Here is a 23946-nt window from a genome sequence, read left to right on the forward strand (position 1 = left end):
CTCCCCAACACAGCTAGACTAATAGCACTGGGCTCTTACAGTAGCAAAGTAAAAAAAACAAAAAAGAAAATAAAAGCAGTCCTTACAAGGACTATTGGGTTACAGGCAGCAGTCAGCAGATGAGAGATCAGCAGCAGGACAGCTGCCCACAGCAGCTACATACAGAGCACTGCAGTAGAAGGTAGATTACTAGCCAGCAAAGCTACCTAACCTAAAATGTCCATCAAATCCTTGCAGAGTTCTGTAAAGCGCAGAAATCACACTACATTTCTAAACTTGTGTAATAAACTGCTTTAAAACGTCCGGCGTCTACATGCCAATCAAGTCGTGTAAAGGTTACAGCCTGTTCACACGCAAAGACAAAACGCGGCGCTTACTGCAACGCAAAAAAATGCAAAGAGCTTTAATGAATGATACCGTCAAGTGAGCAAATAATAGTTTTTAATTACTAGTTGCTTGTCACCTCCAGGATGTTCGTCCTGTTGGTGGCAATATTTCTGTAGTGGTGTGTTTAGCAGTCACCGTGCTTGTGCGCACGTGCACGGTCAGGCAGAGGTAATTCAATGTACAGTGAAGTGAACCAAAAAACACTGATTCTGCAGTGTGGGCCCAGTTTTGGTCTACTTTATTGATCACCTGCGGTGACCATAAAAGATGCGATTTTGCCACTGTTGCAGAACCCTGAAAAATTAAGCATGTGTACTTTCCTGAAAAATTATGTTTTTTTTTGTCGCAGCCACTGAAGCACAGAGGCCAGAAAAAATATGCCATATAAATGCTGAAAATATAAAAAAATTTTTGTCGCAGCCACGGAAGCACAGAGGCCAGAAAAAATATACCATAAAAATGCTAAAAATATAAAAAAAATTTTGTCACAGCCACTGAAGCACAGAGGCCAGAAAAAATATGCCATATAAATGCTGAAAATATTGATTTTTTTTTTCGCAGCCACTGAAGCACAGAGGCCAGAAAAAATATGCCATATAAATGCTAAAAATATAAAAAAATTTTGTCACAGCCACTGAAGCACAGAGGCCAGAAAAAATATGCCATATAAATGCTAAAAATATAAAAAAAATTTGTCGCAGCCACTGAAGCACAGAGGCCAGAAAAAATATGCCATATAAATGCTGAAAATATAAAAAAAATTTTGTCGCAGCCACTGAAGCACAGAGGCCAGAAAAAATATGCCATATAAATGCTAAAAATATAAAAAAAAATTGTCGCAGCCACTGAAGCACAGAGGCCAGAAAAAATATGCCATATAAATGCTGAAAATATTAATTTTTTTTTGTCGCAGCCACTGAAGCACAGAGGCCAGAAAAAATATGCCATATAAATGCTAAAAATATAAAAAAATTTTGTCGCAGCCACTGAAGCACAGAGGCCAGAAAAAATATGCCATATAAATGCTGAAAATATGAATTTTTTTTTGTCGCAGCCACTGAAGCACAGAGGCCAGAAAAAATATGCCATATAAATGCTAAAAATATAAAAAAACAATTTGTCGCAGTCACTGAAGCACAGAGGCCAGAAAAAATATGCCATATAAATGCTAAAAATATAAAAAAAAATTGTCGCAGCCACTGAAGCACAGAGGCCAGAAAAAATATGCCATATAAATGCTGAAAATATTAATTTTTTTTTGTCGCAGCCACTGAATCACAGAGGCCAGAAAAAATATGCCATATAAATGCTAAAAATATAAAAAAAAATTTGTCGCAGCCACTGAAGCACAGAGGCCAGAAAAAATATGCCATATAAATGCTGAAAATATAATTTTTTTTTTGTCCCAGCCACTGAAGCACAGAGGCCAGAAAAAATATGCCATATAAATGCTAAAAATATAAAAAAAATTGTCGCAGCCACTGAAGCACAGAGGCCAGAAAAAATATGCCATATAAATGCTGAAAATATGAATTTTTTTTGTCGCAGCCACTGAAGCACAGAGGCCAGAAAAAATATGCCATATAAATGCTAAAAATATAACATTTTTTTGTCGCAGCCACTGAAGCACAGAGGCCAGAAAAAACATGCCATATAAATGCTGAAAATATAAAAAATTTTTTGTCGCAGCCACTGAAGCACAGAGGCCAGAAAAAATATGCCATATAAATGCTGAACATATATATTTTTTTGGTTGCAGCCACTGAAGCACAGAGGCCAGAAAAACTCAGGATTTACCTGTCCAAAAAGTTTTGATTAAAATGAAACCAGTAGGGTTTGCACCCTAGTTTGTAACAGTGGCGGAGGGAGGAGGACGCTAAAGGACAGCTGTGTGTGGAGTCATGCGGCGTGCAGAGAAGGACAGCTGCATGGGGAGTCAGAACAAGTCTTCCGGCGTGCAGTAACCCTCCGAGATCCATGCCTCGTTCATTTTAATAAAGGTCAGGTAATCCACACTTTTGTGACCTAGGCGAGTTCTCTTCTCAGTTACAATCCCTCCTGCTGCACTGAAGGTCCTTTCTGAGAGGACACTTGAGGCGGGGCAAGACAAGAGGTTCATGGCAAATTGTGACAGCTCTGGCCACAGATCAAGCCTGCGCACCCAGTAGTCCAGGGGTTCATCGCTCCTCAGAGTGTCGATATCTGCAGTTAATGCCAGGTAGTCCGCTACCTGCCGGTCGAGGCGTTCTTTGAGGGTGGATCCAGAAGGGTTCTGGCGCTGCCTTGGACTGAAAAACCTTTGCATGTCTGACGTTACAGAGTGGCCAAAGTGCATTGTCCTTGCAGGTGCGCTCGTGGCAGGAGTACTGGCACCTCTGCCCCTGGAATGTTGATGAGTTCCTGAAGTGACATCACCCTTAAAAGCATTGTACAACATGTTTTGCAAGCTGGTTTGTAAATGCAACATCCTTTCGGACTTGTGGTACGTTGGTAACATTTCTGCCACTTTATGCTTGTACCGAGGGTCTAGTAGCGTTGCGACCCAGTACAGGTCCTGCTCCTTAAGCCTCTTGATACGGGGGTCCTTCAACAGGCATGACAGCATGAAAGACCCCATTCTCACAAGGTTGGATGCAGAGGTATCCATCTCCGCTTCCTCGTTATCAAGGACTATATCATCCACGGTCTCCTCCCCCCAGCCACGTACAAGACCAGGGGTCCCCAAAAGGTCACCACAAGCCCCCTGGGAAGCCTGCTCCTGTTGGTCCTCCTCCTCCACAAAGCCACCTTCTGACTCCACTTCTGACACCTCTCCCTGCGTTGCAGCAGGTGCCTGGGCTCGTTCTGGTGATTCCGACCAGAAATCGTGCGCTTCCTGCTCCTCGTCACGCTGGTCTACAGCCTCATCTGTCACTCGTCGCACGGCACGCTCCAGGAAGAAAGCAAAGGGTATTAGGTCGCTGATGGTGCCTTCGGTGCGACTGACCATGTTTGTAACCTCTTCAAAAGGGCGCATGAGCCTGCAGGCATTGCGCATAAGCACCCAGTAACGGGGAAAAAAAATCCCCAGCTCTGCAGATCCAGTCCTACCACCCAGTTCAAACAGGTATTCATTGACGGCTCTTTGTTGTTGCAGCAGACGTTCAAACATGAGGAGCGTTGAATTCCAGCGAGTCTGGCTGTCGCAAATTAAATGCCTGACTGGCATGTTGTACCGCTGCTGAATGTCAGCAAGGCGCGCCATGGCTGTGTAGGAACGTCTGAAATGGGCCGACACCTTCCTGGACTGCCTGAGAATGTCCTGGAATTCTGGGTACTTCGAGACAAAACGTTGGACTATTAAATTTAGAACATGTGCCATGCAGGGCACATGTGTTAAATTGCCCAGTCTCAGTGCTGCCAACAGATTGCTTCCGTTGTCACACACCACTTTTCCGATCTTCAGTTGGTGTGGGGTCAGCCACCGATCGGCCTGTGACTGCAGAGATGACAGGAGTACAGATCCGATATGGTTTCTGCTTTCCAGGCACGTCATCCCCAAGACAGCATGACAACGGCGTACCTGGCATGTCGAATAGCCTAGGGGGAGCTGGGGGTGCACAGGTGTGGAGGAGGAGGACCCAGCAGCAGAGGAGGAGGAAGCAGAGGAAGAAGACGAGGTAGAGAGCGAAGGAGGAGTAGAGGTGGTGGCAGAACCGCGTGCAATCCGTGGCGGTGACACCAACTCCACTGTTGTTGTTGAGCCACGCATTCCCTGCTTCCCAGCCATAAGCAAGTTCACCCAGTGGGCAGTGTAGGTGACATACCTGCCCTGACCATGCTTGGAGGACCATGCGTCAGTAGTCATATGGACCTTTGCCCCAACACTAAGTGACAGAGATGCGGTGACTTGGCTCTGCACATGGTGGTACAGGTGTGGTATTCCCTTCTTGGAAAAAAAATTGCGGCTGGGTACCTTCCACTGCGGTGTCCCAATTGCTGCAAATTTGCGGAAGGCCTCAGAGTCCACCAGCTGGTATGGTAAAAGCTGGCGGGCTAAGAGTGCAGACAAGCCAGCTGTCAGACGTCGGGCAAGGGGGTGACTCGCAGACATTAGCTTCTTACGCTCAAACATGGCCCTCACAGAAACTTGGCTGGGGGCAGATGACTGGGAACTGGTGGTCAAGGTGGAAGGCGGAGTGGAGGGTGGTTCAGACGGGTCAAGGACAGCAGAGGTAGAGCAGTAAGATGCTGGACCAGAAGGAGGGTGGCTTTTAGTTTGTCTGCTGCCTTTGAGGTGTTGCTCCCATAGTGCTTTGTGCTTGCCGTTCATGTGCCTTCGCATAGAAGTTGTACCTATGTGGGTGTTGGGCTTCCCAAGACTCAGTTTCTGACTGCACTCATTGCAAATTACAACGCTTTTGTCAGAGGCACACACATTAAAAAAATCCCACACTGCTGAGCTTTTTGAAGCTGGCAATCTGGCGGTAACAGTAGAAGTTGGCGGCAATGGCGGGTGCGTTGGCCGGCTGACCACAGGTGCCGATACATGTTGTTGCCCTACTGTTCCCTGCGAGCTGTCCTCCCTGCTTCTTCTAAGTCTTATTCTCCTCCTGCCTCTCTGACTCTCCGTCTCTCCATCTGAACTATCCTCCTCTTGCTCTCTTCTACTGGGCACCCACAAAACATCAATCTCCTCATCATCATTCTCCTCAGATGCATCAATTTCTTCTAACAGCTCACAGAAGGAAGCAGCAGCGGGGACCTCCTCATCACTCATTATGTCCATCTCTGTTGTGTTGTCTGCCAGAATTATATCTGGTGTAACGTCCTCATCTCCTTCATCTTCTTCTGCCAATAATGGTTGTGCATCACTCAGTTCAAGAAACTCATGTGTAAATAACTCCTCTGACTCCAGTGAAGAAGGGGCGCCGGTGGTGGAGGAAGTGTTACGTGGGGTGCCCATAGCAGAGGAGGATGAGGATGTTGTGGCAAAGTTAGAAACGGTAGAGGATGGGGTGTGCTGTGTAAGCCAGTCAACTACCTCTTCAGCATTTTGGGAGTTCAGGGTAATTGCCTTTGTAAAACTGGGCAATTTCCTAGGGCCACAGGATAGCATAGCAGCACGGCCCCTAGTGCCTCTGCGTGGCGGCCTGCCTTTGCCTGGCATTTTTTTTAAAACAACAACTCAGGTGATGTTTCTGGAGACGGTATTATTATTGATATTTAGACAGAATGTGAAAAAGCTCACACAGCTAGGTGGCAGTTGTTTGAAGAACACACTGGGCAAACAATGCCTGCAAGGTCAACGTATACACTACAGCAGTGGATACGGAATATATTATTGCTGCTTGAAAAACGTCACTCAGGTGGTGTTTCTGGAGACGGTATTATTATTGATATTTAGACAGAATGTGAAAAAGCTCACACAGCTAGGTGGCAGTTGTTTGAAGAACACACTGGGCAAACAATGCCTGCAAGGTCAACGTATACACTACAGCAGTGGATACGGAATATATTATTGCTGCTTGGAAAACGTCACTCAGGTGGTGTTTCTGGAGACGGTATTATTATTGATATTTAGCCAGAATGTGAAAAAGCTCACACAGCTAGGTGGCAGTTGTTTGAAGAACACACTGGGCAAACAATGCCTGCCAGGTCAATGTATACACTACAGCAGTGGATACGGAATATATTATTGCTGCTTGGAAAACGTCACTCAGGTGGTGTTTCTGGAGACGGTATTATTATTGATATTTAGACAGAATGTGAAAAAGCTCACACAGCTAGGTGGCAGTTGTTTGAAGAACACACTGGGCAAACAATGCCTGCAAGTGCACTACTATTGGTGCACTACTATGAAGAACAGCAAACAGCACTGGACACGTTAAAGAACAGTAAGATAAGTAAAATAAAAAAATATATATTAAAAAAAAAAATTACTCTGGTTGGTGCTGAACTACTAGGAGCAGCACACCAGTCCCACTCCCCAACACAGCTAGACTAATAGCACTGGGCTCTTACAGTAGCAAAGTAAAAAAAACAAAAAAGAAAATAAAATAAAAGCAGTCCTTACAAGGACTATTGGGTTACAGGCAGCAGTCAGCAGATGAGAGATCAGCAGCAGGACAGCTGCCCACAGCAGCTACATACAGAGCACTGCAGTAGAAGGTAGATTACTAGCCAGCAAAGCTACCTAACCTAAAATGTCCCTCAAATCCCTGCAGAGTTCTGTCCCTACAATACAGAGCAGTATCAAGTAGATTACTAGCCAGCAAAGTTACTATCAACTGTCCCTCAAATCACTAAACAGCTCTCTCCCTACACTAGCTCTTCCAAGCACACACAGGCAGAATGAAAAAACGCTGCAGGGCTTCAGTTTATATATGGAAGGGGAGTGGTCCAGGGGGTGTGGGGGTGGTCCAGGAGGGAGAGCTTCCTGATTGGCTGCCATGTATCTGCTGGTCTGGGGTGAGAGGTCAAAAATAAGCGCCAGCTAAGGCTAACCCAAATTGGCGAACGTCGCGAACATTCGGCGGACGCGAACAGCCGATGTTCGCGCGAATTAGTTCGCGGGCGAACAGTCCGCGACATCCCTAATCTTATTTCAGTCCTTCTGAAGTGGTGTCAGTGGGAGCTTATCTTGATACCTGCCTATTGTTCAATTGACAGGCTCAGCAGACAAGGCTCTATTTACATAACAGCAGCTTGTAGGAGGGAGGGGTAATGACATCACTCCAACTTGCAGTGCAGCAGTAAAGTGTGACTGAAGTTTATCAGAGCACAAGTCACATGACCTGAGGGCAGCTGGGAAATGTCAAAATGTCTAGCCCCATAGCAAATTTTAAAATTAGATATAAAAAAATCCATTTCTTGTTTTGAAAAACGGATTTCAATGCAGGATTCTGCTGTAGTAGCACTATTAACTGATACATTTTGTAAAAAAAAAAAATATTTCCACGACAGTATCCCTTTAATAGCAAAATGTACCTGTTTTTCCACTAATTAAAAAAAATCATGGTTTTACTATATTTCTAAAAACTAGCCCTCACAATCATGTAATGCTGCCTCTGTTCCCGCCTCAGATCATGTGCTTGAAATTCAGTAATCAGGAGCCAGCCTTTGCCTGCCTGCACTGCTTGATTATAGACTGGTGTTCTTGAGGACCTTTTGCTTGCTTTTTACTTTTGTCAATGTGCTTGGTCTGTCTACAGCCTGTGTCTTACCAGCTTTATGTTGCTCAGGGCCATATCTGCGGCTGCTGCCTGAGGCAAAAAATCCTGAAACCACACCCAGTCACATAAATATAAAATAGTTGTTGGGGACCCGGGACCCAAGGGATCCTGGATTGCGAGGTCTGCTGTATAGAAGTTCCTATTCAGCATTTACCTATTTGGCATTAGCTAGTCTTTGCACTAGATGAGCTGATTTTCCATTCTAAAAAGCAGAAATTCATCTTTAAAAGTTCACAGAGGCAGCTTTTGGAGATTCCTTATAATTGGTCACTCACTGCTGCCTGAGACAAGGTTCTCACCTTGCCTTATGACAGGGGTCTACCTGCCGGTATCCTCTATTCCGTCTTTATTTGTTTTTTTTAACCATATTATGTTTGGCACCTTAAGCCAATATGAGCCACAGCTCCCCCTCCCCCACGATTTAACCATTTGGATCTGTGTACTTTCAGGTGCCCTGTGTTGGAGGAGGTGTTGATGCTAGTGCTGAGAGAATCTCTTTTAACTTAGCTGAAAAATTTGCGAAAAAAATTACGAAATGGAGAGAAATTAGCAAACTGCAATGAAGTCAATGGGAGTCAAATAAGATTTTACGTGTGAAGATCTCAACAGTAAAAGGGTTATTTGCTAAAACTCAACTTTTTCCTGTTTTTTAATAAAAACCAACTCAACCAAACTCCCATCCACATATGTAGCTTACTTATAAGTCATGGAACTTTTACAAATTGTTGTTCTCTTCCAAACTCTGATTGCCACAGTGCCTTGCACAAATTTGTGACTTATTTACTGTAACTTAAAATGACAGAACTTACAAGGCATTATGGGAACTGGAGTATTGTCTGGAGGAGAGCTGTCTCCTAGAACATCATTTCACTAGTACATGTAGAAGCAGTGCTGAAAACACTATACACTTTTCAATAGAAATTATATTCAAAAATAACAATATAACAATTCTTTAATATAGCTTTATTCTTTAACAGTATAGTATACATAGGGGCAGATTTATCAAAGGTCGAAGTGAAAATTTGAATTTAAGAAATTAAAATTTTGAGCTAATTTTTGTGAACTTCGACTAGGGAATAGTCCAAATTGAATTCAAATTTTAAACAAATTCGAATTTTGAGATTTATCATGTACTGTCTCTTTCAAAATTGGACTTCGACCATTCACCATCTAAAACCTGCCGAATTTCTGTTTTAACCTATGGGAGAGCTCCTAGAACCTATTTGGAGTCAATTGGTGGACTTTGAAAAATGTAAGTTTTTTTGGAAAAACTTAGAATTGAATTTGATCGAATGTGATATTGCTTTGATTCGTATGATTCGAATTCGATCATACGACATCGGTCGAAGGGACCTGTGTGACCAAAAAAAACTTAAATCTGGTTGGTCTTTTTGAATTCGAATTTCAAAGTTTTTCCAATTTTAAATTTGACCCTTGATAAAGCTGCCCATAATGTATAGTATAGTAACAGTATAGTTACATAATGTTGCTTTTTGAATTTTGGAGTGCTACCTCATTCATTGTGATAGGATTTTTTTCCGAATTTTGACCTTAAGCGAGTTGATGGGAGTTTTTAGAAACTCCCATAAACTCAAAATTCTACCCTCGATAAATATGCCCCTAAGAGTTCCTGGAAAAAAGAAGAAGCTTTGAGTAAAATCAGGAGTACAGAATAATGAATTTTTTTTTTGAAAATAGTATTGTGTCTACAATAGTTATAGTTACAATAGTTACAATAGTTATGTCAGAATTCCATTTTTACTAGTTCTAATAGAAAAAAGCCTAATTGACTAACAAATCTATGCCACAATGACTGAGATCTTTAGTTTTGCGCAAATGCAGTTAAAATTACGTCTAGACGCTGGGAGCATAAATGGCATATTTAAAGATAAATTATAAAGGTATAATTTTACACTCATAAAATAAATCCTGAACCTATTGTGTTTCATCATAAATGTAAACTGTGCAGTAAAATGATATGTTTGCATTATAGCAAAGCAAATACGTGAGTTGGAGCAATTTATTACTTAAAAATACTGCTTGCTTCTTGTTGATTTGGTCAAATTCACTGACATTTTATTGTTTATTTTGGAGAAATTAGTCATTTCCAGTTAAATCATTGCCAACCCATATTTGGCCTCTTTACCCTAATCCCTCGGGATTACTAGATAATTAATCATAGCTATATGTATTATATCACTGAAGATTTTAAAAAAAAATAGTACAAAGATAGAGATTTGTAGCGATATATACAGTAAATGATTTTTTACAAAATGCAACTGCAAAACAACCCCCCACCCAATTGTTGTATATGCACACATTCAAATGCACATACAAAAAACACTTACTTAAATATTGTTCCTCAGTCTGAGTTATATAAATCCATCATTACTTTTTCTCTATTTGTTAAACAGATTTTTATGTTTTACCAGTTATTGCTTATGCCAATATGAGCATAAAGAATAAAAGTATTGCAAGAAAGATAATTCAAAAGCTTTTGTTATTCTAAAGATTCCATTTATTCAGCTGGTTAGACTTCTGTGAAATAAAAAACATCAGTATTTCTACAAAAAAATAATAGTACAAAAGTCAGCTACAATAAAAAAATCAAATTGAACTCAGCAAGGCTACACAGATTTAGTTTGAGTGGAAGTGCACATACACATAAACATACTTCCATGTCTGACAGACAGAAAGTTGCTTGTAGACTAATTAGTTGACAAATTAGCTATTTGTATAGCCAGTTTTAATTAAGCCAGGAATTTAAATTTTTTCACTGGAACTATTGACACTGGTTTTAATGATTAAACATTTTATTAAAACCTGTCTGAAATATGGCAGCTCACACATGTTAACATTAAACAAACAATAAATAAGGCTCTTTGTGCAGCATTTCATATGCCTATATTAGTGGTTTCTGTGTAAGGTAGCGTATTAGTCTTCTTGGACTCCATCCCTATCCCGTCTCTCTCACTTAGTGACAAAACAAAACACCTATAACGCTCCGAGAAATTGCTGATGCCATTGCCTCCCTACCCCCAAATAAGACACCAGGACCAGATGGCCTCCCTCCAGACTGGTACAAAGCTCTCTCAGAACAATTAGTCCCAAAATATCTAGAGACGCTGCAAAGTGCTTTCGATAGTAATTCACTACCTCCATCATTTACAGAGGCCCTCATAGTTGTCATCCCTAAACCCGGTAAGGATACAACTCGCTGCTCTTCATACCGCCCTATATCTCTCCTAAATACAGATGCTAAAATCCTGGCTAAGGTCCTCACTTCCCGCCTCCAACAGGTAGTCCCTGACCTTATCCACCCTGATCAATCTGGCTTTATGCCAGGACGCTCCACTAACATCAACCTCCGCAGACTCTTTACCAACCTGCAGATCGCCCATACTGAAACAGGCACCAGAGTAGTAGCCTCCCTAGACTCTGCTAAGGCTTTTGATTCGGTGGAGTGGGATTACCTGTGGGAGGTTTTAGCCCGTTTCAGACTTGGCCCTAGATGCATATCCTGGATCAAACTTCTATACAAGAACCCCACGGCACACGTGAGAGTTAATGGCCATATCTCCCCCCCCTTCTTACTAACAAGGGGAACGAGGCAGGGTTGCCCCCTTTCCACAATTCTATTTGCCCTAGCAATAGAACCGCTAGCAATACTGACCAGACAGTCTCCTTTAATCAAGGGTTTAACCTACGGCACTATTCAGGAAAAAATCTCCCTTTTTGCAGATGACCTCCTTATATATTTGGCAGATCCCAATGATTCTCTTACGGCCCTCCTGGACCTGGTCAACCGGTTTGGCTCATTCTCCGGACTACGAGTTAACTGGGAAAAATCAGTCTTATTCCCCATTGACCCTGGCCAACCTTGATCTCTACCAAAAGAGACCCCTCTCGAATGGGCCACCCAATTCAAGTACCTAGGAGTGATAGTCCATGCAGATCTCACAAAATACACTACCGTGAACCTCGACCTTAAATCGATGGACTAAACTCCCTCTGTCTCTCTGGGGTAGAGTAAATGTCATTAAAATGATTTACCTCCCTAAAAATTCTCTACCTACTCCATAATGCGCCAATATATATCCCCAAAAAATACTTTAAAAGTATAAACCAAATCGTGATCCCCTTCCTCTGGAACAATAAAACACCCAGAATCGCTTGGTCAAAGCTGTGTGCACCATGCGACGTGGGAGGACTGGCCCTCCCCAACTTCCATTGGTATTTCATAGCTTCACAAGTATATTACCTCCACTGGTGCTTTAACCCTGACCCATATAACCCAAACTCGCAGTTACAAGCTCTTTTACTATCCTCGTGGGAGGGTCTCCGCAACTTTCCCTATCGGAGTCCCAGGGATTCTGGCCCATTACCGACGACACTGACTACCCCACAGAAGGCCTGGCTGATAGCTCTTAAACTTTTGGGACATTCACCACCCCTCCTATCCCCTCACCTCCCACTCTGGGGAAATTCCTATCTAAATCACTTTAGATCCTTGCAACACTCTGTTTTCTGGCCAAGGCAAGGCATTAAATGCTTGAAGGACCTCCTTGAGAATCATACCTTTGCCACCCTTTGCACACTACAACAAAAGTGCCAGCCAACAGAAATTCCATTATTTAAGTACCTACAATTACGACATGCCTTCCACTCCCAATTTAACAGCCTTACTCCCCAGCAATCCTGCCTAGTCATAGAAGAAATTCTTCATGATCCCAACCCAGCAAAGCTGGTGTCCCGGCTCTACCAGCAATTCCTTTTATCCGGCCCCAAACCTTTTCGATCGGCACAAGACTGGTGGAATACCAAAATTGTAGGCCTTGAGCAGGATAACTGGGAAGAAGCAACAGATCACATATACACTGACCTGATATAGTTGAAAGACAAACTAATTCAATATAAAATTATGCATCATATTTACATAACTCCCACACGACTCAAAATGATGGGCCGGATCCCCTGCGACTCCTGTCCCAGGTGTCACCAACAAGCTGCGGATTTCTTCCACTTAATCTGGGAATGCCACTACATATTGAGCTTTTGGACACAAGTCGTAAACTATCTAGCGGACAATCTTGATTTTCCGAGAATAATTTCACCTACAGTTTGCCTTTTGGGGGTCCTAGAAGAGATAATCCCAGCTAAGTATACTCGAATCTCTTTTCGTATCCTACTCTTTTATGCGAAAAAAACTGTAGCCCTTCACTGGATGGGTAACCTCTCACCCTCTCTCAATGCAAGGATACAACTGGTTAACAAAGCAGTACCCCTATATAAGATCACCTACGAAGTTAGGGGAACACCAACAAAATTTGATAAAATTTGGGGATTGTGGAATGACATTGACCCGACCCCTCTATAGCAAGTCTTAACCAAGTCCATCTCCTATTATGAAATCCTTCATGGTTAGCTATCCTACATATCCTCGACTGTCCCAAAATAGCCTTCAGATGTAAAGTTCACCTGAGTTTGATAGTGTCCATCTCAACTGCTCGATCACTGTATTGTGTTATGCTTGGTGATACCCTGTGCCATGTTTTCATCCTGCCAAACTTGTACAGTTTAGTCTGCGAGTGTACTTATTTGTTGTATGTATGATTGCTGTGTGTTTAAAAAAGAAATAAAACTTACCTTTAAAAAAAAAAGGTAGCGTATTAGTTTGGCACACCATATAAATCAACATCAAAAAACTGGGTGCTAACTGTCTGAGGGCTGCCTGACAGTCCCCATAATATATAAATCAATGAACAATAAAGGGAACAGGGTACAGCAGTCTAAAAAAAAAATTTTAAATTATTAAATAATGCTCCCATACAAATGAATGAAAAACCCCCAATGAGTTTTAACCCAACAAATGGGATTTTCATCAGGGTACACATGCCTGCATATAAAAATATAGATGCAGGCATGTAGATGTTCCCCTGACGAATACCCCATAATGTGCAGGGTATGCCCTGTTCATCTATTGTTTAGTGAATTCTGTGTGACTTTGCATATTTACATATGTGTATGTAAATTGGCCACAATGTTACTGTACATATAAGATTCACATTTTAGAAAAAAAATCTAGACAAAGACTATATTATATATAGACAAGGAGCTTGCATCAAGTTCTGATTTAGAAAATTAGAGGCAAAGAAAGAACACTCTGAGAAAAGCACATTCCTTCTAATGTAATGTAATGTTGTCTATTCATTTGGGAGTGAATTAAATCTTTCTGAAATTGTTGGAACTTTGTGTAAAGGTGGCCACACATGTTACACATGCTACACATGCTGCCTTAATATTGTTTCTTTTAGAAATAACTCAGACCCATGACGTACTGTAGGGGGCATATTTACTAAGGGTCGAATATAGAGGGTTAATTAACCCTCGATATTTGACCATCAATGTAAAATCCTTTGACTTTGAATATGGAAGTCGAAGGATTTACCGCAAATACTTCGATCGAACGAACAAAGGAAAAACCGTTTGATGGAAGGGTTTTAATCCACCAGTTTATGAGGAAGGTCCCCATAGGTTAACATTGATGCTCGGTAGGTTTAAAGTGTCAAAGTAGGTAGTCAAAGTTTTTTTATAGAGACAGTACTTCGACTATCGAATGGTCGAATAGTCGAACGATTTTTAGTTCGAAGTTCGATTCGAAGTCGTAGTCGAAGGTCGAAGTAGCCTATTCGATGGTCGAAGTAACCAAAAAAACCTTCGAAATTCTAAGTTTTTTTTACTTCGAATCCTTCACTCGAGCTAAGTAAATGTGCCCCGATGTGTTCATTCTTATCAGATTCGTACAGTATTACAGTTTGGTACTGCAGAAATAGCATCAGGCATTTACAATAATATGGAAATGCACAACACATAGTTACGTAGTTAAGTTGGGTTAAAAAAGGTCCACCAAGTTCAACTTCTCCAAATAGATTTTAATATCACAATAGCCTTGGATATTATGCTTGGTCAAGAAATCATCCAAGGCATTAATAGAATCTGCCATCACAACCTCACAGCCCTCACCATGAAGAACCACCAACACAGTTTCAAATAAGGATCTGTTCCTTTATTCTAAGAATTCCCATTAAATAAGTGGACTACAAACTTTCTTTCTTTCTTTCTTTCTTTTTCCTTCTTCTTTTTCATTTTCTCTATTGGTTACCAACTTTAGGTAGAATCACCGATCCCCAAATGCATATGAATTGCTGACCCATAAAATTTCACTTAGATTTGTACAGGTCATGAAGGTCATAAGCTCTACATTCTGAGACTATAGCATCACATAGGTCCAATGTCATGCCTCAGGCACAAAGCAATCAATGTGCTAGGTTGTATTTATTGGCCAAATTTGATTGGTGTATCAGTTTCACGCTTTAATGAATGAAGCTATATAAAGATAAATTCAAAATTTACTCATACTCTTGTATAAACTAAATTGTGCAGGTGGCTTTCCAAAAATAGTAAAGTAATGGGGATTATAATTGTTTCCATAATCACAAAATTGCAGGACGAGGCTCATTAACCTTTTAATAAATTGTTGTTTTGCAGTTCTCCAGTACACGGTGACATGATGCTATTAAAATGTTTTCTTAACAAAAACATTTTTCTTAATGCATTTGTTTACTACACATGTCAAGACATCATATAAACTAGTTCTTTATACCACCTGTAGCCTAAATCTTTGTGAACACAGACATATTTGCAACAAAGGATGTTATTGCAAATGAGTTTAGTTTGGAAAGATTGAAAATTTTAAACCTTTGGATTAAAATTAATATTTAGATTTTCCATCTCTAATAATGATGTTAAACTTATGGGATGTTTAGATATTTCAGTCATGAGAATGTTCCTATTTAGACTGTAATGGGCCACACACATTTAATCACAATAAATAGCATTTAATATGTTTACAGTAATGGAAAAATGAGTTAAACTTCTGTTTTTAAGTTATGAACTCAGCGGTTCTCTTACTTAGGTTGTTTACAATCAACTCCATTTTCCCTTTGTTATGAATTCATGGTCAAAAAAGGTTTTACTTTCTTTTATTACCACAAAAAAATATTTAATCTAAAATAATTAAACAAAGGCCATCATTTATTCCACATTAAATAGGTGGATTGCTGAAATTGTTAGATATGATTCAATATTTTTTCTTTAAAACCACCTAAGATATACAAAGAAACTGTTGCAATGCTTCTAAAGTATCTGGTGACGCAGGTTGGTCAAATTGAATAATTTTCCACAAATATTATATTTAACTAATGTTCTATGATTAATTATTAACTGATTTGTGTGTTTGGTAGGAAAATTGAAGGGGACCTGTCATCTTACGTAATCATTTCAAATCCTTTTCTGTTACGTTAAGTGGGCAAAATAAACCTGACTTTACTTTATACAACATATATTATTAAATACTTTATATATATTATTTACATTGTTTCCTTCAGTTTTGGAAATCACAATCACAGCAAGAAGGCAGGCACCATTTTGTGGGCACTGTTACTAAGAAAAGTTGTGTATCACCCCAAAATATTGTGTATACGATAAACTTTCATTTTATACTTTTTTATGTGTGGGTAACAGTATGCCTGAACCATCTATAGCGTGTAAACAAAAAAGATCAAATACTGCAAAACATAAAACATTTTGCAACCATAATGAAAGATAGATCTGGAAATCTGTTATATAGCTTGACAGGCAAAATCTCAATAATCATTCTAGAGTATATAACAGATACAGTACAGGGATTCCATCACATTTACAATCAGTTGTTAAGAGAAGTTTATTGACAAATTAAAAACCAATGTCCAAAAATATTTCTTAAGGCAGCCATACAGATGGACCATTTAAGTGATACTGACACTAAAAAAATATTCTTCAAAATATTAATGTACATTAAAATTTACCTCTCATGTTTTTTAAGTAATTGTTACTTGAAGTTCATAAACCTGACTGTTTTGCCAACCTTACTGTCCCTTCTCAGCCTGTCAGTTAGAATTTCTAATGATAACAGATTGCTGAAGCTGAAATATGGCAGCACTCTCATAGAGGAACATGGGGGATCAGATGGGTAATGTAAAAGCTCAAAGTAATGGATAGCAAACCCAATTTCAAAAAATAATAGAAAAAACTATTACAAAAAAGTAAAGAAAATACAAAAAATTATACAAAAATAATAAATAATATAACAGTGAGCCCAACGCGTTTCGACCTTAAGGGTCTTCCTCAGGGGCACAAATAGACAAAAAAACAAAAAGACCCTGTGCCCCTGAGGAAGACCCTTAAGGTCGAAACACGTTTGGCTCACTGTTATATTATTCATTATTTTTGTATAATTTTTGGTATTTTCTTTACTTTTTTGTAATAAATGTTTCTATTATTTTCCTCTCTCTATATTTTGGGTAATGTAAAAGCATCTGCAAATACTTTAATGGCAACATTATTGATAGTATGTGTAGGGACCCATAAGTGTAATGGTTCTTATGGCTTCATTCCCTGCCAGTGCCTCCATTCCCTCTTGCTGGATTAAACCCCATGTAACATATTATACATTATTTGCATACACATTCTATTAGTTCTAGGTTGTGACCACTTCCTGCAGTACTGTAACAAAGTGTTTTGCAGGGTGGGGCACTTCCTCTTTGGCCTGCAGCAGTTGACCCGGGCAGTCGTTCCACTGAGCCTGGAGTCAACAAGGCCGCAGAAGTGTTAGGCCCTAAAGGGACAAGTCGGGGTATAGGATAGCGCTTTTCATAGCACTTTCTAGTGAAAGTGAGTCAGAGAGGCTTAGCTAGTAAGAGCAGCTCAAGCTCCAACAAGGAGGATAGAAGGGAGTAGCTCTCCCCCAGGCTCTGCTTTGCCTGTAGTGAAGGGACCACAGTCCTGACAGGGGAATCAGGCTATGTTCTAACCCTGTTCCACATCTGCTGTATGGGATCCGGTCCACATCAGGTACCGAAACCCTGGAAGGTGATCCTACCAACTCCCCATGCTATTCCTACTGTTGAATGTACTTGGCAAATGTACTTTGAGCTACCTCAGTTGTGAGTATTATACCCCTGTGGCACTTTATATCTGAATAAAGCCTGTTCTATCTGTTTGCAAAGAACCCCTGGCGTCCAACAACTGTTATTTTACATCTTTGGCTGTAGTGAGTTGTAGTTTAACAACATCAACACGTGTTATTTCCATATTGCAAGACACCATTCTGGTGAAAGAGGGTCGTGTGTAGCCTATGCTCTATCACACTAGTGGGTATCTGTCTAAATACAGCCAAATAGGTGCTACATATGCAAAGACAACTTTATGATGTAAAAAAGAGTTTAATTTCTGGTGTCAGTATCTCTTAAAGTAATGTTTAAATCAGTCCCTTAATGTTTTTTTTTTTGGTAGTTGACATTGTTTTTACAAGTTTTTACACTTTACATCTTCCTGCAGTTTACATTTGCAAAAATCTAATTTCTATTTTTTTCATAAATCTTGAAAAATTTGTGGTTTTCCTATATTACTTAAAAGCTCTAAAAAAGTTTTTATATTAAGTGTAAAAACCAAGAAAACCTCTAATGCAAAAATCCGCCAAGTAAAAGTTGTCAAGGTGCTATAGAAGTCAATGGAAGCTTTTGAGAGTTTTTTCAAGATGTGACTCGTATTTTAAAAATGTATTAACTAGAACTCGCTAATGAGAGTAATAGAATACGAGTTTCTAGAACCGGGAACTCAAAATTCGAATACAAAAATCTGAAACTCGAAAGTTTTAATGCAAATTTGAAATTTTTATTTTATTTATTAGCAATCCATTTTTGCCACCTGTTTTGACCTGCCAAGTTCCCTGAGAAACTATAATATTTTGAATATTCAAATTTTAAAATTCAAAATCTCATTTTATTAATCTATTCTTATGGTTCAGGAAATGGTTAAATGCTGCATGGAATGCTGGGAAACACTGGGTTACCAATAAAACCCCTCACCTGATGCTATTTTAGTTTGAAAGAGAGTGTTTGGAGTTAAAATGGCTTGGGCAAGAAATAATAATCTGCCACCTTTGTTTGCCATAGCAATTATTGCTGAGCAGGAAAGGCAGCAACAACTAGAGGAGGAGCAGCTACAACAGCAGCAGCAGCAGCCACTGGACCCCCAGGTTTCTCAGGAAACTTCTGATGGAATAGTTTCCTGAGACGGTCAGCCCTGATGTCACTAACTGAAATCCAAGAGTTCTCCTCGGTACCATAGCCCTTCCATTTAACCAAGTACTGGAGCTTACCTCGCACGAGGCGAGAATCGAGGAGCTCTTGGACTTCAAATTCAGACTGACCTTCAACCAACACTGAGGGAGGAACAGACAATTGACGGACCTGTGAAGCTGGCTTTAGAAGAGACACATGAAAGGAATTAAAAATTTTGAAATTATCAGGCAGTTTGAGACGAACAGAAGAGGGGTTAATTATTTCAATGATGAGATATTGACCAATTGACCCAACTTGAGAGAGGGGACTTTAAGCTTAATGTTCTTTGTAGACAACCATATGGAGTCTCCTACCTGATATTTGGGAGACCTATCAGCTGCTTTTTTCTGAGCGGTTGTAGCTGCAGAAAGAGAGTCATGCACCCCAGACCAAAAATTGTTTGACAGAGGAGTTGACAGAGGGCACAGGGGACAAAGAACCAGAAAAAGATGCTTGCTTTGGGATGTAAACTGTTAACAATAAAGAATGGGGATTCACTGGTAGAAGAATGTGTTGCATTATTGTAAGCAAACGCTGCCCAGGGTAATAGTTCAGCCCAAGACGACTGGTTGTCAGACACATAACACCTTAGAAATTGCTCAAGGGATTGATTAACCCTTTCGGTTTGGCCATTTGTTTGAGGGTGATATGTGGTAGAAAATGATAATTCAATACCAACCAAGGAGCAGAATGCTTGCCAAAATTTTGAGACAAATTGTACAGGAGTAGTTGACTGAACAGAGGATAGGAGTGTGGCAAGGTCAGGTCCCAGAGCAGCCAGAATTAACTCACCGGGAATAATGGGAATGCACTCACTAGTTTCAGATGGATTGAAGCCCATCTAGCCTGCCTAGGATTCAGTCGTCTAGCAGATCGAATATATAGCGAATATTTGTGGTCGGTAAAGACCATTATTACATGCTTAGCCCCCTCCCCCTCTTAGCCCATTTAACAGCCAACAAGTCTCTATTCCCAATGTCATAATTAGCCTCAGCAGGCAAAAAATATTTAGAGAAAAAAGCACAGGGATGTACTTTGTTGGTTTTTGGATGCCTTTGAGAAAGAACTGCACCAGCCCCAACTTCAGACGCATCAACCAGTGGAGTAACTACCAGGGGAGCAGAGGGTGCAGTTGCATCAGGGCTGCTCTCCCTCGGGGCCCGCCGTGGGCCCCCCAGAATTTTCCTCCTCCACTGACTTTTTATTTTTATTTTTTTACAATTATTTTTGCCATTTGTGTGTGTATATGCCTGGCGCACCCACCCCCCTAGCCATTGAAGTGGAAGTGCCGAGGAGAAGCCCCGCCTGCCACAGTCTGTGGGAAGTCCGGAAGAGGACACAGCAAGCATCGTGTTGATTGAGGAGTGGCGCTCATCTTTCTCTGTCTCACCTGCACCAACCACCTCGTCAGGCAGGACGCTCTCTCTTATCATGTATTTTTAAAGAACTCTCTAAGTAGAGTATTATTAGAAATAACATCCTACCTTACTTAACCTTTCTAGAAATCAGCAGTCGGTGCCAGACAAAGCAATGCCATCCTTGGGGACAGACTTCTCCCTCATTATTTATACCCTGACCCCTGTTCATGCCACCGAAACCGATTTTGCATGCCTTATTTTCTAATATGATATCTGCAAAAACGGTTATTCTATTATAATCAGAATTGCACATTCTACATTAAAAAGAAACTTAATGACTTGGAGGATATAACTGAGCACATCAACCCTCTTTGAAGAGCAATGAGTTTTAACTCATAGGGGAAAATCCAGCAGATTATTCACAGAGCCAATGTAGCGCCTACCAACCAACCAGATACAGCAAGCATTTCAAAAGGAGTGAATGATGATGGGTCATCCTCCTTATAATAAAAAAATTAAATTTTATGAAACGTTCTGGCTCTTGCTGTGCCCCAGGACAAAAGCATGAGCTATTTTCATGGGCATTTCACTTTTTTTATCCAACACCCACAACTCCAGGCATCAGTAGGCTAAATACATAGACACACACACACACTCAGGCATATTAGGTATAGTCCCCCTGTCTACAATAAAGATCCAGTGCCATCTGCTGCCCATCAGCTGTTGCCCGGCTACAACTGACAATACTCAAGGTTCCCGAAAAGTGCATTAAAATCATCTGGGAGCTGCAGGTGGCATTTCTCTGGCACTTCTAAACATACTTACCAGTAGCTAGCAAAAAAACTCATCTATGAAGTGCAGCAATGAGACTGGCTACTATGCCATCTACTGCAGTGACGTAACTAAGACCCCAAAAATGCGGGCGGGGAGGAGGGAGAAATCTTGAAGGGCCCCAGGAAATATACAGGCAGCAGTAACAGTGGGATAATAGAAGGGACTGTGACTGTGGGATAGCAGGTATAGTAGGGAGAGATGGTGCCTATAGTAACAGTGGGATAATAGTCTCTGGGAAGGGAGTGTTACTGTGGGATAGCAGGTAAAGTAGGGAGAGATGATGCCTATAGTAACAGTGGGATAGTAGTCTCTGGGAAGGGAGTGTGGCTGTGGGATAGCAGTTATAGTAGGGAGAGATGGTGTCTATAGTAACAGTGGATAATAGTCTCTGGGAAGGGAGTGTGACTGTGGGATAACAGCTATAGTAGGGAGAGATGGTGTCTATAGTAACAGTGGATAATAGTCTCTGGGAAGGGAGTGTGTCTGTGGGATAGCAGGTATAATATGGAGAGATGGTGCCTCTGAGATGGTCCTCTGAGCAATGCCACCAAGTCCCTCTTTACAGAACAGGACTCCAGCTGAAGGAGCGCTTGCAGCGCTAATCCTTGCCCTACTACTTGCTCTCCCAACCCGGTAATGCTGTATTTCAGCCGAATGCACCACCAGAGGAAGGCAAGAACCCATACATTTAGAACCCCATTGGAGAATCTCCCCTGTTACCCAATCTACATGTGCGTTATGTGCCTGAAGCCAAGGTAACCCTAAAATCAGATTGGAAGAAGCACCCTCAATAATGAAAAAGGCTAGTTCCTCAAAGTGTGAGTTGTTGGAACACATGGATAGAACTACAGTTTTCTTGGTTGCCAAGCCCGAACCTAAAGGCTTTTGTCCACTGCTAAAATTCTCATAGGAGGACTCAGAGAGGTTAAAGGAACATTAAACCTTACTGCGAAGGCAGCATCCAGAAAATCCCCCCCCCCCGCCCCAGAATAATTTAACCAGTATCATAATCCTAGAGGAAGAATTGGGGAGAGGAAACTTCTGCACCTGGAAGTTTCCCGGCCTTTTAGGACATAGATTTAGAAAATAACCCTTTTCCCCACAGTAGATGCAAAGACCCAAATTTCACCTACGGGCCTTTTCCTCAAGAGTTAGATGGGATATGCCCAGTTGCATAGGTTCACCCTGAGACAAAGGCACAGAGGGAATATGAGGTTTGACATGAGTAACCACATTAGGAAGGAAAGACTTAACATTGGAAATCCCAGAATGAAAAGAAGTTCCCCTCTCAGCCCTTCTCTCCCCATGTCTTCTATCTACTTGGATGGCTAAAGACATGAGATCATCCAGGTTAGTAGATAGCAGGTAATTTACTGAGTCTTTGACAGAGTCTGAGAGCCCTATGCAGAAATGGCTACGAAGAGCAAAGTCATTCCACCCAGTTTCTACTGCCCATCTGCGGAACTCAGTGCAGTACACCTCCGCATCCCGCTTTCCCTGGCACAGCTTACGAATCGCGGAATCGGCAGAGGAAGCACAATCCGGGTCATCGTAGAGAATTGCCGTAGACTTAAAGAAAGTTTCTAAGGAAAAGCAGGCAGGGTCAGTGGGAGGTAACCACAGGGCCCACATTTGGGGATCACCCTGTAGCAGGGTCATTACGAACCTCACTTTTTCTTCACCAGTAGCGAAAGAGTGGGGGAAAAAGCTGAGGTATAATTTGCATGCCTCTTGGAGTACAAAGAATTTAGATCTGTCCCCATTGAACTTATCGGCAAACACAATCTTGGGTTCATGGGTTTTAGGCACGTTACCCATCATGGCGGAAGAACCCACAGGAGCGGCCATAGGAGGGGTGACTACTGGAGCTGGAGACTGAACAGAAGCATCCAGTCGACCAGTCAAATTGTGAAAACCTTGCATTAGGTAATCTTGCCTCTGCTCATGTTCTTCCAGGCGCTGTAACAAGGTGGTGAGTAGCGCATCAGTGGTGGAAGGAGCAGCGGCAGCAGCGGCTTGACCTTCTTCGTCCATAGGCCCATTATAATGTCATGGTTGGCACCCAACACCAGAACAAATGTCAAGCACCCTGGTCTCGGCTCGTACTTCACCTGTAGTGTGGATGCCACCAGGACGAGAGGTGCAAGGCGAGAGGTTCTGGATAAGCAGAGGGGCACGACTGTTAGCAAAGTCTTTGAGCAGAAGGTCATGGTACAAGGTGTAAAACGGGATCGTAGTCGGAACTGGCTGGGTCGAGGCAGGCAAAAAGTGAGTGTAAACAAATCAGGCCGGGTCTGGGCAGGCAGCGTTCAAAGCAAGGTCAGGCAGGCAAGGGTCAAAACCGAGAGATCAATCAGAGGGATACGGCAGAAGAGGTAGTCGAAATTCAGGCAATGGATCAGGATACAGAGGTCAGAATCATCAGGAACAGACAGGGGTCACAACAGGTAGTCAGAATCAAGCTCAGAATCAGAATAGCAAACAGCTAAAGGCACCAGGAACAAACCTATAATGGACAATGAGAAACTGCAGAATGGCCCTTTAAATATTTTTAAATTTCGCTCCATTGCGCACTGACGTCATTACGTCAGCGCGCATGCGCCATTTAAGCAGCAGAGACGCGCAGCACGTGCTCTAACAATTCAGCGCAGGAGGAAGAGGACGTGGCGGGCGTCCCTGCCGTTCCCCCACTAGACCACTAGGGTAAGCCCTCACAGGTTGTAACAGATACAGAAAAGGCAAATGTGCAAAATCAGTTCTTTATTTTAGTGCATACAACAGAGGCGTCAGAGTTCCCAGACTCACTTCATAGCTGCACTGATGGCTCAGTGGCTGACTCAGGATATGAATCATAAAGCCTTAATAAAAATTAATGTAAACAAGGCACCAGGGCCAGATGGCATACACCTCTGGGTTCTAAGAAAGCTTAGT

The sequence above is a fragment of the Xenopus laevis genome, chromosome 4S (genome assembly GCF_017654675.1).
Source record: "Xenopus laevis strain J_2021 chromosome 4S, Xenopus_laevis_v10.1, whole genome shotgun sequence".
Classification (NCBI taxonomy): Eukaryota; Metazoa; Chordata; class Amphibia; order Anura; family Pipidae; genus Xenopus; species Xenopus laevis.